General features: G+C 34.3%; 1 protein-coding gene across 1 annotated transcript in view; it reads right to left on the bottom strand.

Moving 5' to 3' along the window:
* LOC132726943 (uncharacterized) overlaps positions 1 to 14,131 on the bottom strand; it is a 66,066-nt gene extending 51,935 nt beyond the window's left edge. Inside the window, exon 1 of the mRNA XM_060712357.1 lies at positions 14,005 to 14,131. The gene's annotated coding sequence lies outside the window, so the exon portion shown is untranslated. The remainder of the gene's footprint in view (positions 1 to 14,004) is intronic.
* Between the last annotated feature and the right edge of the window lie 303 nt (positions 14,132 to 14,434).

Genomic DNA, 14,434 nt, shown 5'->3' with positions numbered 1-14,434 from the left:
TATTGAAATCCCTCTATGCATGTAGAAGTTTTGCTCCAGACAAGTGTTTTTCTATGAGCTCTAACTGTGACCTTCACCTTTGACCTAGAGACTTGATTTATGTGCAGGGCACTACGTCTCATGGTGGTGAACAATTCTATAAAAGTAACATTAAAATTCCTCCATGCATGTAGAAAATATGCTCCGGACAACATCTGGATATTTAATCATCTCCAGTGACCTTGACCTTGCAAATATTAACCTAAATTAAATGTGCAACACCTGTAGTCATGATAGTTACCATTTGTGCTACAATCCATCAATAAATGATGACTAAATGGTCCCTATAACCATCTTCAAATTTTTATCTGAACTTTGACCTCTATGTGTAACCTTGACTTTGGTCGCAGGGATCTGAATTTTGCATGCGACACTCAGCCTCACAATGAAAAACATTTGTGCCAAGTTATATTGAAAACCCCCTATGAATGTAGAAGTTTTGCTCCGGACAAGCGTTTTTCAATGAGCTCTAAGTGTGACCTTGACCTTTGACCTGGAGACCTGGATCATGCATGGAGCAATACATATCATGGTGGTGAGCATTTCCATAAAGTATTATAAAAATTCTTCCATACATGTAGGAGATATGCTCCAGACAAAATCTGGATATTTCACCATCTTTAGTGACCTTGACCTTGCATATATTGACCTAAAGTACATGTGTCACAGCCGTAGTCATTATAATGACCATTTGTGTTACAATCCCTCAATAAATGATGATTAAATCGTCTCTATACACATCTTCATATTTTTATCTTTTTTTAAACGGGCGTATAAAAAGTACATGTAATTTAATAACTAAAAAATTCTGATTTAAGATTTTATTCTAGGGAAATACATTTCATTACAATTCTTAATCTTTGAATGAGCTGAACTGATATTTACTTGAAAATTAAAATATAATTAAATTTCTATGAGAAAGTATTTACATTTGATAAGGTAATTACTGTATGATCTTTATGAACAAATACCAAGTCTACAGAACACCATAGTTATCACAGTTAAGTATCTTGACCAATGAATGAAACATGTGTAAATAAATGTTACATTCTTTACAACATACTCAAGTCCAAGAAAGAGGATTCTTTCATGCCCTTTGATTAAATTCTATTTTTAGAAAATAGATCAAGGGGAGTAATTGTGTAAGTCATTTATGAACAAAGTAATAACTTTGTTGTCTCCCTTTGATTAAATTCTATTTACAAAATCTGGATATTTCATCATCTTTAGTGACCTTGACCTTGTATATATTGACCTAAATTATATGTATCACAGCCATAGTCTTGATAATGACCATTTGTGTTACAATCCCTCAATAAATGATGACTAAATGGTCCATATACACATCTTCATATTTTTATCTGAACTTTGACCTCTAAGTGTGACCTTGACCTTGGCCGCAAGGACCTGAATCTTGCACGCGACACTCCGCCTCACAATGTTGAACATTTGTGCCAAGTAATATTGAAATCCCTCTATACATGTGGAAGTTTTGCTCCGGACAAGCATTTTTCAATGAGCTCTAAGTGTGACCTTGACCTTTGACCTAGAGACCTGGTTCATGTGCGCGACACTGCTCCTCATAGTGGTGAACATTTATATGAAGTTTCATTAAAATCCCTCCATACATGTAGGAGATATGCTCCGGACAAAATTGGACGCCGCCCGCCGCCGCCCGCCCCGACCGCCCGCCCGCCCGACCGCCGCCCGCCCGCCAGGGGCGTTCCCATAATACGTCCCGTTTTTCAAACGGGCGTATAAAAGTAATATAACCTCCTTGAATTCTATTTAGGTGTCTGAAATAATGCAAAAAGGGGTCTTCCTCTACTAACAAAACTGGAAAATTGGTATATAACCCTTTACAGTTTACTGTGTTTATGTGACTTAAATAAAACTTTATCAATCAATCAATCAATCAATCAAATAATTTACTTATTAATTCACCCATCAATCAATTAATCAATCTAGCCCATAAAATGCTGACAAAACAACCTTGAACAACAACAAACATGATACATGCTGAAGCCATGACATATTAAATATAATTAAAGAAAACAAACCTCAAGCTCAATAAGTGTTGAAATCAAAACTATAATGAAATTATAAATATTACTGAAAACTTAACTATATATGATTTCACCTCTATGTCAATATATACAAGGGAAAAGAAAACACAAAGATCGATGATTTTAATAACTTTTCCTGTTGACGTATCTCGCTTAAAGTATAACCCGATGAATGGCAAGTTTTTTTCCACCCTAATTCTCATCAATAATAATCTATGTAACGACTTAACAGGATATTCATGATGAGTTTTGTGGTAAATTCGATTTCGCATTCTTGTTTGAGGCGAAAAAAGGAATATATATATCAAACCATACACCGAATGTATAAAACAGCTTTTCTGTATTAACAAGCTAATATGCATAAACCACTTGTGTGTTACACTTCACATGCTTCATGTACTGACTCACTTCATTATAAGATTTCCTGACTTGTAATCATTTATTTTTCAATGGTCATATAATATAAAATAACAAACAATGCATTCATTTATAAGCCAATACAATGACTTATTTGGTAAAATAGTTTACAAAACAGTCATCCAATGGTTTTATAAACATTTCGCTAAAGGATCAAGTAAACAATTTTTTACACTGGTCTAATAATTTACTATGGAAATACACAAAATTTGAAATACAAGACTTAACCTTTCAAATTGACTTGTCTAGTAAAGGCCATCATCAAATATTCAGGCAAGTCTTCCTACAACTGAAAGCTGCTAAAATCTTATTTGATATTGAAATGTTCAGTAAGAGTTCTATGAATTTAAAGAATACAATTTTACAAATTATATGAGCATAATTTTGCATTCATTAAATTCTGAACAAAGAGGAGATCCTTCTAGACCAATCAAAACAACAGTTATATGAAAATTGCAAACTCGTTTTGATTTGAGTCTGTTTGTGAGGGCTAATGGAAAAGTTAAACATCTTTCTTGCCCCTGTACACCAGCCTCAATGTCCTGAAATCTGAATTAAACTTTCATAAAGAATTGAACAAATCCTAGCATAATTCATCAACAGTTTCTGGTGACCATCAATTTACAATACTCTGACCAAATTAAGCTACAATCTAATCATTTAAAGGGCCTTGTGTTTTAAGAGATAGCTTTTTTTATGTGCGAGTTGGAAGCTTCATAACAAGAGCTGTCCGTAAGACAGCGCGCTCGACTTTTTTATTGCTTGCCAATAAAAAAAGTTTTTGCAGTAAAAGGAAATACAAGAATCTCTGTATTTTTAAAGTGAACAATGGCCATGAGCATTAAGATATTTAGTGAAGAATTATTTTACTGAATTGTGTGATACCCTTGAACACTGCAGCAAAGTTTGAAATGTTTAAGTCAAAAGAGGGCTGGTACTAAAAACTAAAAAATTAATATCTCAAACAGTTCAGTCAAAAAGTGGACTGGTACTAAAAACTTAACCAAGATTCTAAGTCGATAAAAGGCCTTAATTTTTAAAACAAATCCTTGAAAGAGTTACCTTCTCTTGCGTACAGATGGGGGTAATGATGTGAAATAGCATTAAAAGTTTCAAAGCAATATCTCAAAGGGTTAAGGCAATAAGTGGATTTTACCCATATTCAATGTATTTTCTAAGTCAAAAAGGGGCATAATTCTGTCAAAAACCTTGACAGAGTTATGTCCTCTTGTCTGTTGATGAAGGTCGTGATGGTAAACAAGTATGGTCAGTTTCAAAGCAATACCTCCAATGGTTTTGAAATAAAGTGAGGTGGTACAAAAAACTTAACCAAGCTCAATACACTTTCTAAGTCAAAAAAGGGCCATAATTCTGTCAAAAACCTTGACAGAGTTATGTACTCTTGTCTGTAGATGGAGGTTATGATGGTGAACAAGTATGGTAAGTTTCAAAGCCATACTTGTAATACTTCTGAAATAAAGTGGGGTGGTACGAAAAACTTAACCAAGGTGTGACGCCGACGCCGACGCCGGGGCGAATAGGATAGCTCCCCTTTTCATAGAAAAGTCGAGCTAAAAATGTAATTTCCACCCTATAGCTATAAAGGTGAATAAAACAGCAATCTGGAGATAACAAGGCCATAATTTCCTACTATAAAATACATCATAAATAGTACAGACCTTATATGACACTATATAATGACAACTAGAGATCCAGAGATATTTCATGGAGATACAAAAAAAATATCTTTATTATACATGACTATACATTGTCCTGAATTTTGGGGAGAGAATATCCAACTTCAATGGTGAAGAAAGACACTAAATGCCCCTTGATCCTTGACCTTACATTATCTTGATTGTTTTTTTTTGTTTTTGTTTTTTTTGGTTAGGTTGCATGTCGCACCAACACAGTATAGGTCATAATTGGCAACTTTCCAGCTTTACTGATGGAAGAAGACCTCAGCTGCCCATATGTACATTATTTCAGGCACCAAAGGGAACCTCACATAGTAGAACCACCTATGTTCCGCAAGCTAGCTGGATAGCTTTCTCACATGTAAAATCTGACAATGCAAACAATGCTAATGCACGGCTCGAACCTACAGCAGTGAGAGCAAGTGGTTTGAAAACAATGACCTTAACCACTCAGCCACCGTGCCCCTTTTATTAAAGATGCGACTTTATGTGTGCACAGACCTGAGTGTAACCTGAATGATTTATTCTCCTTGAATTATTCTTTTTATTTCAAAGACTGCTGTGTCTACATACATGTAACTCTTATTATATTTCACTCAAATATGATAACATAATCCCCACCCCCATATACAGACTGACCGATCTCAAGCAAATGATTATAATTTATACCCATGATTGTGTCAGATTTCAACTATTTTTTGGTGGCAATTTTCATGTGCAATGATACAGGACAAATTACACCAGATACAGTATGATAAAACATGCATGTTTTTTCTCCTATACTCCCACCTGTACAAGTTTAAAACAAATGACTACAGATTAGATCATCCATCATTTAAAACACTTTACATTAATTATACCTGCCTTAAATTTCTTAAGCATTTAATGAATTCCACATGCACTTTTCACCTTTTAACCACCTTTAGAGTACCTTAAGCCACCTTTCTTTTTCAATTAAGAAGTAATGTTCAGGTATTTAACATAAATCAATACTTTCTCTCTTTCCAATATGATGGACCTGGGACAGGTAAACAGAAAGGAGTGGCAGCAAAATGTTCCCCGTAAGCTGGAAAGTCTCAGAAAAAAACATCCAGTATCTGGCTCTGTTTTAAAGTCAATAAACTTAACTTACATGCAATATATACCTGTTTCTAATTCTATGGTTTTCCCTTCCAAGATCTGTTGCCAAAAAGTAAAATGATTTTATCTTGTTTAATGTTGTCTTTTCATATCTGCTTCAGTCAGCAGTGTAACTGTGTGTAGCACAAATCAATATTTCTAACATTTTTTGCTGAGTAAGCTAAATGATCATGAATTCATTTCAATTATGATCAATAAAATATTTATATAAATGTAGATTACACAATGTAAAGGAAAAGCTGTATATTTGATTTATTAGTTCATTATGTTCAGTGATTTTGTATGTTGGCCTTATCCTACTTTAAACTTGGAACTCTCCATTATTTGTAATTATACAAATTTGTATATCTTCAAACGGTTGCAGAATTTTTCTTGGTTTTCTTTTGTTTGGTATTATGGCACACCAACAATATTTTGGACATAAGGCACTGAAACAGGAAAGATGATTTTGGCAAATGTTGGGTGTTACAAACTTAAAGTAACACCAGGGGTCAAAAACACCTCTCCTGATGGAGCTATGAGATGCTTAGACTCAATGTCTAATGCCTCAACCCGTCAGCCACAAGGGGATCAAAAAGTTGTAGACTTTTCAGGTTCTGTATCTGTGGCATAGTTTGTCTTTATCCCCACCAGCGATCAAACTGTATGACATATACAACCAAAACTTAGTCATGTTTTTTTTCAAATCTACCTACATAGTATCCAGGTAAAAATCAATCATAGTAAATATTAATACAGTCACTGATTATTTCAGAAAAAATGTGATAAAACCTAGAATAAACAGACAGAGCAGGATGTTATCTGCCGGCTACATGAGATTTCAATTTCTACAAGGTTATGACCTTTATGGTTTATGATCAAAACCCACGCTAAAAACTGCAAAGAAACAAACAAACACCTACCACCTCAGATGAATAATATCTCATAATGTTATACAACATGCCTGTAAAATACTCAACCTTTTATATAACTTCAATAAATTATATTGAATAAATATGCTGATTTATGCATAATTAAAATATGAGTTTTCTTCAGATTGCACTTTATAGTTTCTGATAACAAAATAATGTTGGATTTCAGAATATAATATTACATTTGAATGAGGTGTGTGCGTAGCTTTAAAAGTAAATCTAACTTTCCTGGTGAAAAAAAACTATTATGGTGGTGATTTGTTTGTTTGTTTGTTCCAATGTTTTTACGCCTTTTCACATCAGTATTTCAGTCATATAGGCGGGTAGTTTCCTAACCATGGTTCCTTGAGAGTTACACCAGTACTAGACTACCTTCCTCCATGCTTAACTACCAAAGCAGCTCCTAGGGATCCAACCCACGCCAGAGAGGTAACTGGATTAGAAGTCATTGACCCTAACCCCTTGACCACAGAGGCGGTTATCATGGGAGTTAATATGAAAGCCAGGTTTCCCTCTGATTTTCAATAATCAAAAATAACTAGAACTGCCACTTTCATGGCGTGAATACCCCCACATACCACTTTGTCAGAATCAACAGTGGCCATTTAGAACTCAATGACAACCTCCCTGCCAAATCTGAGGTTACTAAGCCAGCACATTGCTAAGTTATATATTCTACATGCTTCAAATGTGAAAATGTCATGGCATTCTGAAGCAATTCAGGGGAAAAGCTTTATTTTGACAAGGTCCCTGTGACCTTGACCTTTGACCCAGTGACCTCAAAATCAATATGGACCATCTACTAATCATGACTAACCTCCATGCCAAATATGAAGACTGTGGGTCATAGAAACCTTAAGTTATTGGGCAGACAAGCTTTTTGAAGTCAAGGCCCTGTGACCTTGACCTTTGACCCGGTGACCTCAAAATCAATAGGGATCATCTACTAATCATGACTAACCTCCATGCCAAATATGAAGACTGTGGGTCAAATGAATCTTAAGTTATTGGGCGGACAAGCTTTTTGAAGTCAAGGCCCCTGTGACCTTGACCTCTGACCTGGTGATCTCAAAATCAATAGGGGTCATCTACTAATCATGACTAACCTCCATGCCAAATATGACTAACCTCCATGCCAAATATGAAGACTGTGGGATCAAAGGAATCTTAAGTTATTGGGCGGACAATCTTTTTGAAGTCAAGGCCCCTGTGACCTTGACCTTTGACCTGGTGACCTCAAAATTGATAGGGGTCATCTACTAATCATGACTAACCTCCATGCCAAATTTGAAGACTGTGGGTCATAGGAATCTTAAGTTATTGGGCGGAAAAGCTTTTTGATGTCAAGGCCCCTGTGACCTTGACCATTGACCTGGTGACCTCAAAATCAAAAGGGGTCATCTACTAATCATGACTAATCTCCATGCCAAATATGAAGACTGTCGGTCAAAGGAATCTTAAGTTACTAGGCGGAAAACTTTTTGAAGTCAAGGCCCATGTGACCTTGACCTTTAATCTGGTGACCTCAAAATCAATAGGGGTCATCTACTTATCATGACTAACCTCCATGCCAAATATGAAGACTGTGGGTCAAAGGAATCTTAAGTTATTGGGCGGACAAGCTTTTTGAAGTCAAGGCCCATGTGCTCGACATTTGACCTGGTGACCTCAAAATCAATAGGGGTCATCTACTAATCATGACTAACCTCCATGCCAAATATGAAGACTGTGGGTCAAAGGAATCTTAAGTTGTTGGGCGGACAAGAAAAAACGGACGGACAGCCGGACGGACAAGCTGATTCCAGTATACCCCCCCACAACTTTGTTGTGCGGGGTATAATAACAAGAGCTGTCACAGGAGACAGCGAAGCTCGACTAATAAAATACTGAACGCAGTAAGGAGGACAAAACTATGAAAGAAAAATCCATTATGTATAATTATGTATTAAGTTATAGTAAAAAAATAACATTTGTTAACATTAATTCCAAGATCAAGTGGAATAATTCTAGAAATAGTCATGCTAGAGCTATGGACCTTATCACACAACATTTGTGTAATGATAAGAAATATATATTTGAAGTTTGAAGTAGATACCTTAAAAAGTAAAGAAGTTATTATATTTCTTAAAGAAAATCCTAAGTTCAAAGAGAGATAAATCTGTAAATATTACTTCAAGAGTTATGAACATTGTCACATAAAATGTAATTGATGATAAGGAATAAGTATTTGAAGTTTGAGGTAGATACCTTTAAAAATAAAAAAGTTATAATAAAAAATAACATTTTTCTATTAAAAAAATCTAAGTTTATGGAGAGATAATTCTTGCAATATTGGTGCTACTCACTGAGTTATGAACCTTGTCACATAAGATGGGGATGATGATAAGGTACATATATTTGAAGTATGAGGTTGATCCCTTAAGAAATAAAGAAGAAACAGTAAAAAATAGTATTTTTTAAGGAAAATTCTAAGTTCAAGGGGAGATAAATCTGAAAATATTGGTGCTAGAGTTATGAACCTTGTCACATAAGATGTGGTTGATGATAAGGAACATATATTTGAAGTTTGAAGTTGATACCTTAAGAAATGACAAAGTTATAGTGAAAAATATTTTACTGCACCAAAACTTTAATCTAAAATCTGGACGCGGACGCCGGGGCGAGTAGGACAGCTCTCCATATACTTCGTATAGTCGAGCTAAAAAGTAAATATACAACACTCTAAGAGTTTGGTAAAAAGCCTGGGTGAGCAGACAGGCCTGGCTTTATACTGGTGAGTCATGTACATGTAGTATTTCGTTAAGGTAAACAACGCCCCCTTGATTTCTTTTTTTTTTACGGCACTCATGCAATGCTGCAGTCACATGTTATGTCATATGGCATGATGGTTTGGCTAACCTTGGGTGTAAACAAGTTTTAAGAACAAGTTACCACAAACTTGTGACAAATCATACCTGCAGTGTCAGACTAAATTGCTAAACAATTGTAAATTACCAGACAAAACCTGGCTTTATTACAATAATTGAGCCGTGTCATGACAAAACCAACATAATGGGTTTGCGACCAGCATGGATCCAGACCAGCCTGCGCATATGCTCAGACTGATCAGGATCCATGCTGTTCGCTTACAAACCCTATAACAAGTAGAGAAACTGATAGTGAACAGCATGGATTCTGATCAGACTGCACGGATGTGCAGGCTGGTCTGGATCCATGCTGGTTGTTGGTTTTGTCATGACGCAGCTCATATATTGACACAATGCAGGACATTATCTCAATCACATGTATCACAAATAAATTTTATCACTCAGTGTGTGTCAAGTATAATCTGGATGTAAATCAATGCATAATTATTTTTCAAGCATTTCTTTTTTAAAACTAATTTTATAAATTTTGCACATTCATTCTTAAAAACATATGGCTTAAAATGACAACAATTCATTACCCATGGGTATTTTTGTTCCATTAAAAATACTACATGTATTGCACATCAATTGTTCATAATTTTGTATGTGTTTGAAAAAACAATTAAAGTTCATTTGTTTCATGTAAGTCAATGTCCTTTTTTACTTATTGCCTAAAATTCCACCCTTAAACAGTAGAAGTTTAAAAAAAAAAAAAATTGACTTTATTTGATGAGTATTGAAATCATATGTTACTGACCCGTGAATCATATGTTACTGACCCGTGAATCATATGTTACTGACCCGTGAAACTCTACGTAATTCATTCAATAGAAATGCCTTCTATTGACTATTAAAAACTGCCCATTACAAATACCAAGGATTTCATCTATAGAATAATTATAAGGAGTCTGAGGAAAAGTGCAGGATTGCCTGTCTCTGTACACATAATAGGCAATGGACTGTATTATTCTCTTGCATATATTATACACTTTCAGCTAAATTTTGGACAGAATATCAAAATACACCACATGGGAATTACTTTCCTAAGAAGCCTGGCTTTAAAAGGATATGCAGGGATGTGCTGACAAATTAATTCTATAAAACATGATCAATATTATTATTCAATATGAGATGTGAACAGCATCATACAGTGAGCATGTCTAGAATTTTCATACCAACTAAAAAGGTTTAATTATAACAATTCAAGATAAAATTATTAAATCCACATTATTTTTTGTTTCATTACTACTTATTCATGAAAAGCTAGAAATATTCTGATAGGACTCAGATGCAGCGACACACTGGTTTTTTGTTTCAATCTACAAATACATACCATGACAGCTGGACAGGCATACAATGGTAAAACCTACAATGTACATGCCCCACATCCCAGGAGAAGTGGAGGTTCAGTTTTTATAACTTTATTACATGCTTTTCGGTGGTTTATAGAAATATATCAGTGACATAAAACTGGTAATTTCACTGTTTGAAACAGTGAAATTACCACTTTGATAATTTCACTGTTTTGAATTTAAGCCCCTTACGTTGTTTCAGTGAAATACCAGCGTGCACAGTACTGGGTACCAACTGAATGACGTGACGTCGTAAATGACGTCACGTTGTATTATTATTCGGTGCGCTTTTCATTCAGTATTATGTTAAATGTCTTTTAAAACGTTCCTTTGCATGTAATAAAAAGAAAATTTGTTTAGTTTAGTGTAAGATTGAAATATATTTCACCTTGTGAACACCAAAAGTTCATATTTCACTCGTGGCTGCGCCACTCGTGAAATATACCTTTTGGTGCTCACTCGGTGAAATATATTCCAATCTTACACTGAACTAAACAAATATCCTCTATGTATTTACTATCACTTGTACATTTTAATCAAACATATTTATACCAAAAAATGATCTCATCCGAGGAATGATTTGCTATAATAATTACTGATATAATGTAACACCAAGGGAAAATGCTGTCTAGTGTTTTCATGATGTATCCATCTCTATACAACACATTTGATACAATCATTGGTTACTGAGAAATTGATCCATGTATTGATAAAATAACCCCAAGACACTTACATATCATGCAATGTCATTCATTGAGCTGTGTGTCGGAAATATTTCTGTAAAACTTGTAGGTAGTTATAGAAACCTATTCTAGAATCTATAGACAACTGTAAATGTTTAGTCAATGTAGACACTTTAACTAAAGTTCTTAATTCTTGACCTGCTGAAATATAAAGTAATTAATAGCCTTTGTCGCCAGTATAATGCCAGGCCAGCCTGCACACCCAGGCTCTATACTGCTGGCTAAGCTATCTTTTAATATTCACCCTGATATCCCTATTATTGATACTCATAGTGGACTAAGTTCCAAAAATAGAAGTAACGGGCAAATTCAGTTTAGAAAATCAGCAAATCGAGTTCTGATGCATGATCAAAAGTACAGATTTGTACATGTCATTTTTAAAACCACCAAAAGCTTGAACCAATGAAAAAGACTTATCAGTAATGTAGCATCAGTATTCTTGTAGAATTTTCATCTTACCTGGTTGAGACATGAAATAGACTATGATACACTCACTGTAATTTTGAATTAGACTATACCAGTAGTCATTAGCTTTAAGAGGTTATACAATTTGTAAATGTTGCTAAAATCAGAATGAGATGTACAACAATGTTTGAGAATTGATATGCTTACTGATGAGAACTGAACTGTAGTAGTCTTTTTAGTACATATCATTTGTAAATATAAATTAGCCAAAAGAAGTAGTTCCCTTAACTTCAGTACAAACCAATTGATGGAATAACTTCTAAATACATTAAACATGCAAAGATTTTCATAAACGATGTAATAAACTCATTAATATGATATGTGAATAGATTTTTCTGAGGAGAATTCATGCAGAGTTGTTTTGTTGTTAAATTACCCTTGATCTTGGAATGTTTTACAAATCATACACAGTCCTATATGATTTATGTGAGATAGTTCACAATTTATTAAAGCTTTAAACACTACCAACAGTGACGTTAAAAACATGTTTACAATGATTTTTTCAACCAACCCTTAAAGCCACACTGACCACAATGCAATAAAATATGAAAAACAAGATCATCAAGTAAGGGCAACATTCAATGAACCCCCACGCAACCCAGTAACATAGGACCACCGGCAAGGAGCCCTGTAGGACACCAAACAAAAGTAAGACAGGGCACAAGGGTTAGGGTTAGGACCATTTTTAGTTAGATGACCAACATCCAAAAAGATTAACTCTTACTTTATTATATCCTTGTCAATGAAAAATTGTGGCCACAATTTATTAAAATCTTTTTAAACCTCTTTCTCTGAGTTGGTACTTGGATCGTGGACCAAACTTTCTATGAAGTATCAACTTGCTCAAAGTAACCAAGATTTTGATCCTAATTTTTTCTGGTCTGTATTTGTTTTTATTCAATAAAGTAAGAAAAGTTTCATTTTAGTATTAAATCACAATTTGACATAAAATGCACTGTTTTATCCATTTCTTACTTTCCCTTTTACCCCTGCTGTGTCACAATATTCTCTTCTCCATGGGCTGCGCAAGTGAAAAAAAATTAATAATGAAAGGTAATAGTAAACAAAGTTTGGGAATCCTTTCCTACTCCAAGGCCTCTCACAGCCGAAGATTATTGACACTCAGTTGAAGTAACCTTGGCTATAATATTATTATATATACTTCGACACTTTAAGAACCTGCTCAATTGCTTGATGATGCAAGCAGCTACTAATATCAATATAACTAAATATTGACTTTATTGTAAGTATGTATGTTAATCGTTTTATTTAAGCCTTTGTACTAACTTGGCTCTCCGTGTCATCTCTGCTCTATACAAACTCAAAACTGGTCAATTTAGGCCATATTTACATTATTGAAAATAATAAGATTCATATTTATTTTCATCAAGCAATTGCAAAATTATGTTCATTACACTTTTATACAAGATAATTAAATCATTATGAAATTTTATACTTGAATATATGCTTACTTGTTATTGGAGAAATTTATTATTATGAAGGTACCCTATGCTTAGGATGTTTGTTTCATACAGTACCTTTTTGTATACAAAATATATTCAAATGGAAGAAGCAGTAAAAACAGAAAAAAATGTTTTCTACATAAATACATTGACCTACAGATTTTTTGACAAATGACAAAATCTGTATGTTGATAGATCTTTTAGCAATGGCATGCCCTGTTTGGCAAAGTTGGCTTTAATACTGTTTCTTGCAAGCTCTTGTCATTAATAAACTTTATCACTCTGCCAATTTAGCAATAGCCTGCTAGCCCATTACTAGTAAAGTTAAAAATAATAGCTGTCAATCAATTAAGTTTCTCAAAATGAAATATATTGAATTTCAAATGGTACTGTACAAATAAGTCATATTAAATTCCAGAGAAAACAGAATTGAAAAGTAACTGCTCTAAGTCATTATTGTTATACAAGCCAATTAAGATATTTTAAATTAGTAATGACTACTCGATATTTCAATAGGTTATATTATTTTCTATTGACATCAGATTTGCAGTACAGAAATCTACTTTAAATGTCCAGTAAATGCCACATGTCAAACAACGCGTAGCTGCAGAAACGTCAACATATTTTTGACAAGCCGGTAAACCCCACCCACCAAATGCAATGAAATTGTTTACATTCCCTTACTAGGAAATTCCAACAGGCATGAATTACCCGTTTGTTTTTATAATTGAAAAGTATGTAGCTTACGTAAATACGTATGATATATGTGCATATATGTAATTAGATAAAATATAAATTGGAATACCTGACACACGCGTCTGATACAGAAAATCCAAAAAAATTCAACTATCCGGTACTCTGGAGCCGGTGAAAAGTGTACGCTACCGTAACGCGCCAGGCATGCGCAGAGCATGTCGCGTGCCAGATTCATGAGAAATTGACAATCCTATCTAAGGGAGGGTATTCAAAAATATGATGCACACAAGCGGTTAAAAGTTTTGTCCCTTTGATTTAAAGGATTATTTCGTAAATTAGAGTAAAGTAAATCCACAAATCAATGACCAAAGAAGAAACCGGCGGTCATCTTTTGATTTTTATATGAAACATCCAGAACAGAAAAAAATAAGGAGGACATCATTGTACATTATTAAACCTGCCTAATATAGAACTTAACAGGATGTGCTTTTGCAGAAATTAAGTTAATTAAAAAGAGCTGGGGTTTTGTATAATATATG

The sequence above is a fragment of the Ruditapes philippinarum genome, unplaced genomic scaffold, assembly GCF_026571515.1.
Source record: "Ruditapes philippinarum isolate M1 unplaced genomic scaffold, ASM2657151v2 ctg23_1_1_1_1, whole genome shotgun sequence".
NCBI lineage: Eukaryota > Metazoa > Mollusca > Bivalvia > Venerida > Veneridae > Ruditapes > Ruditapes philippinarum.
Note: the sequence above shows the minus strand (reverse complement) of the source record. Positions and strands in the feature narration are given on the sequence as shown.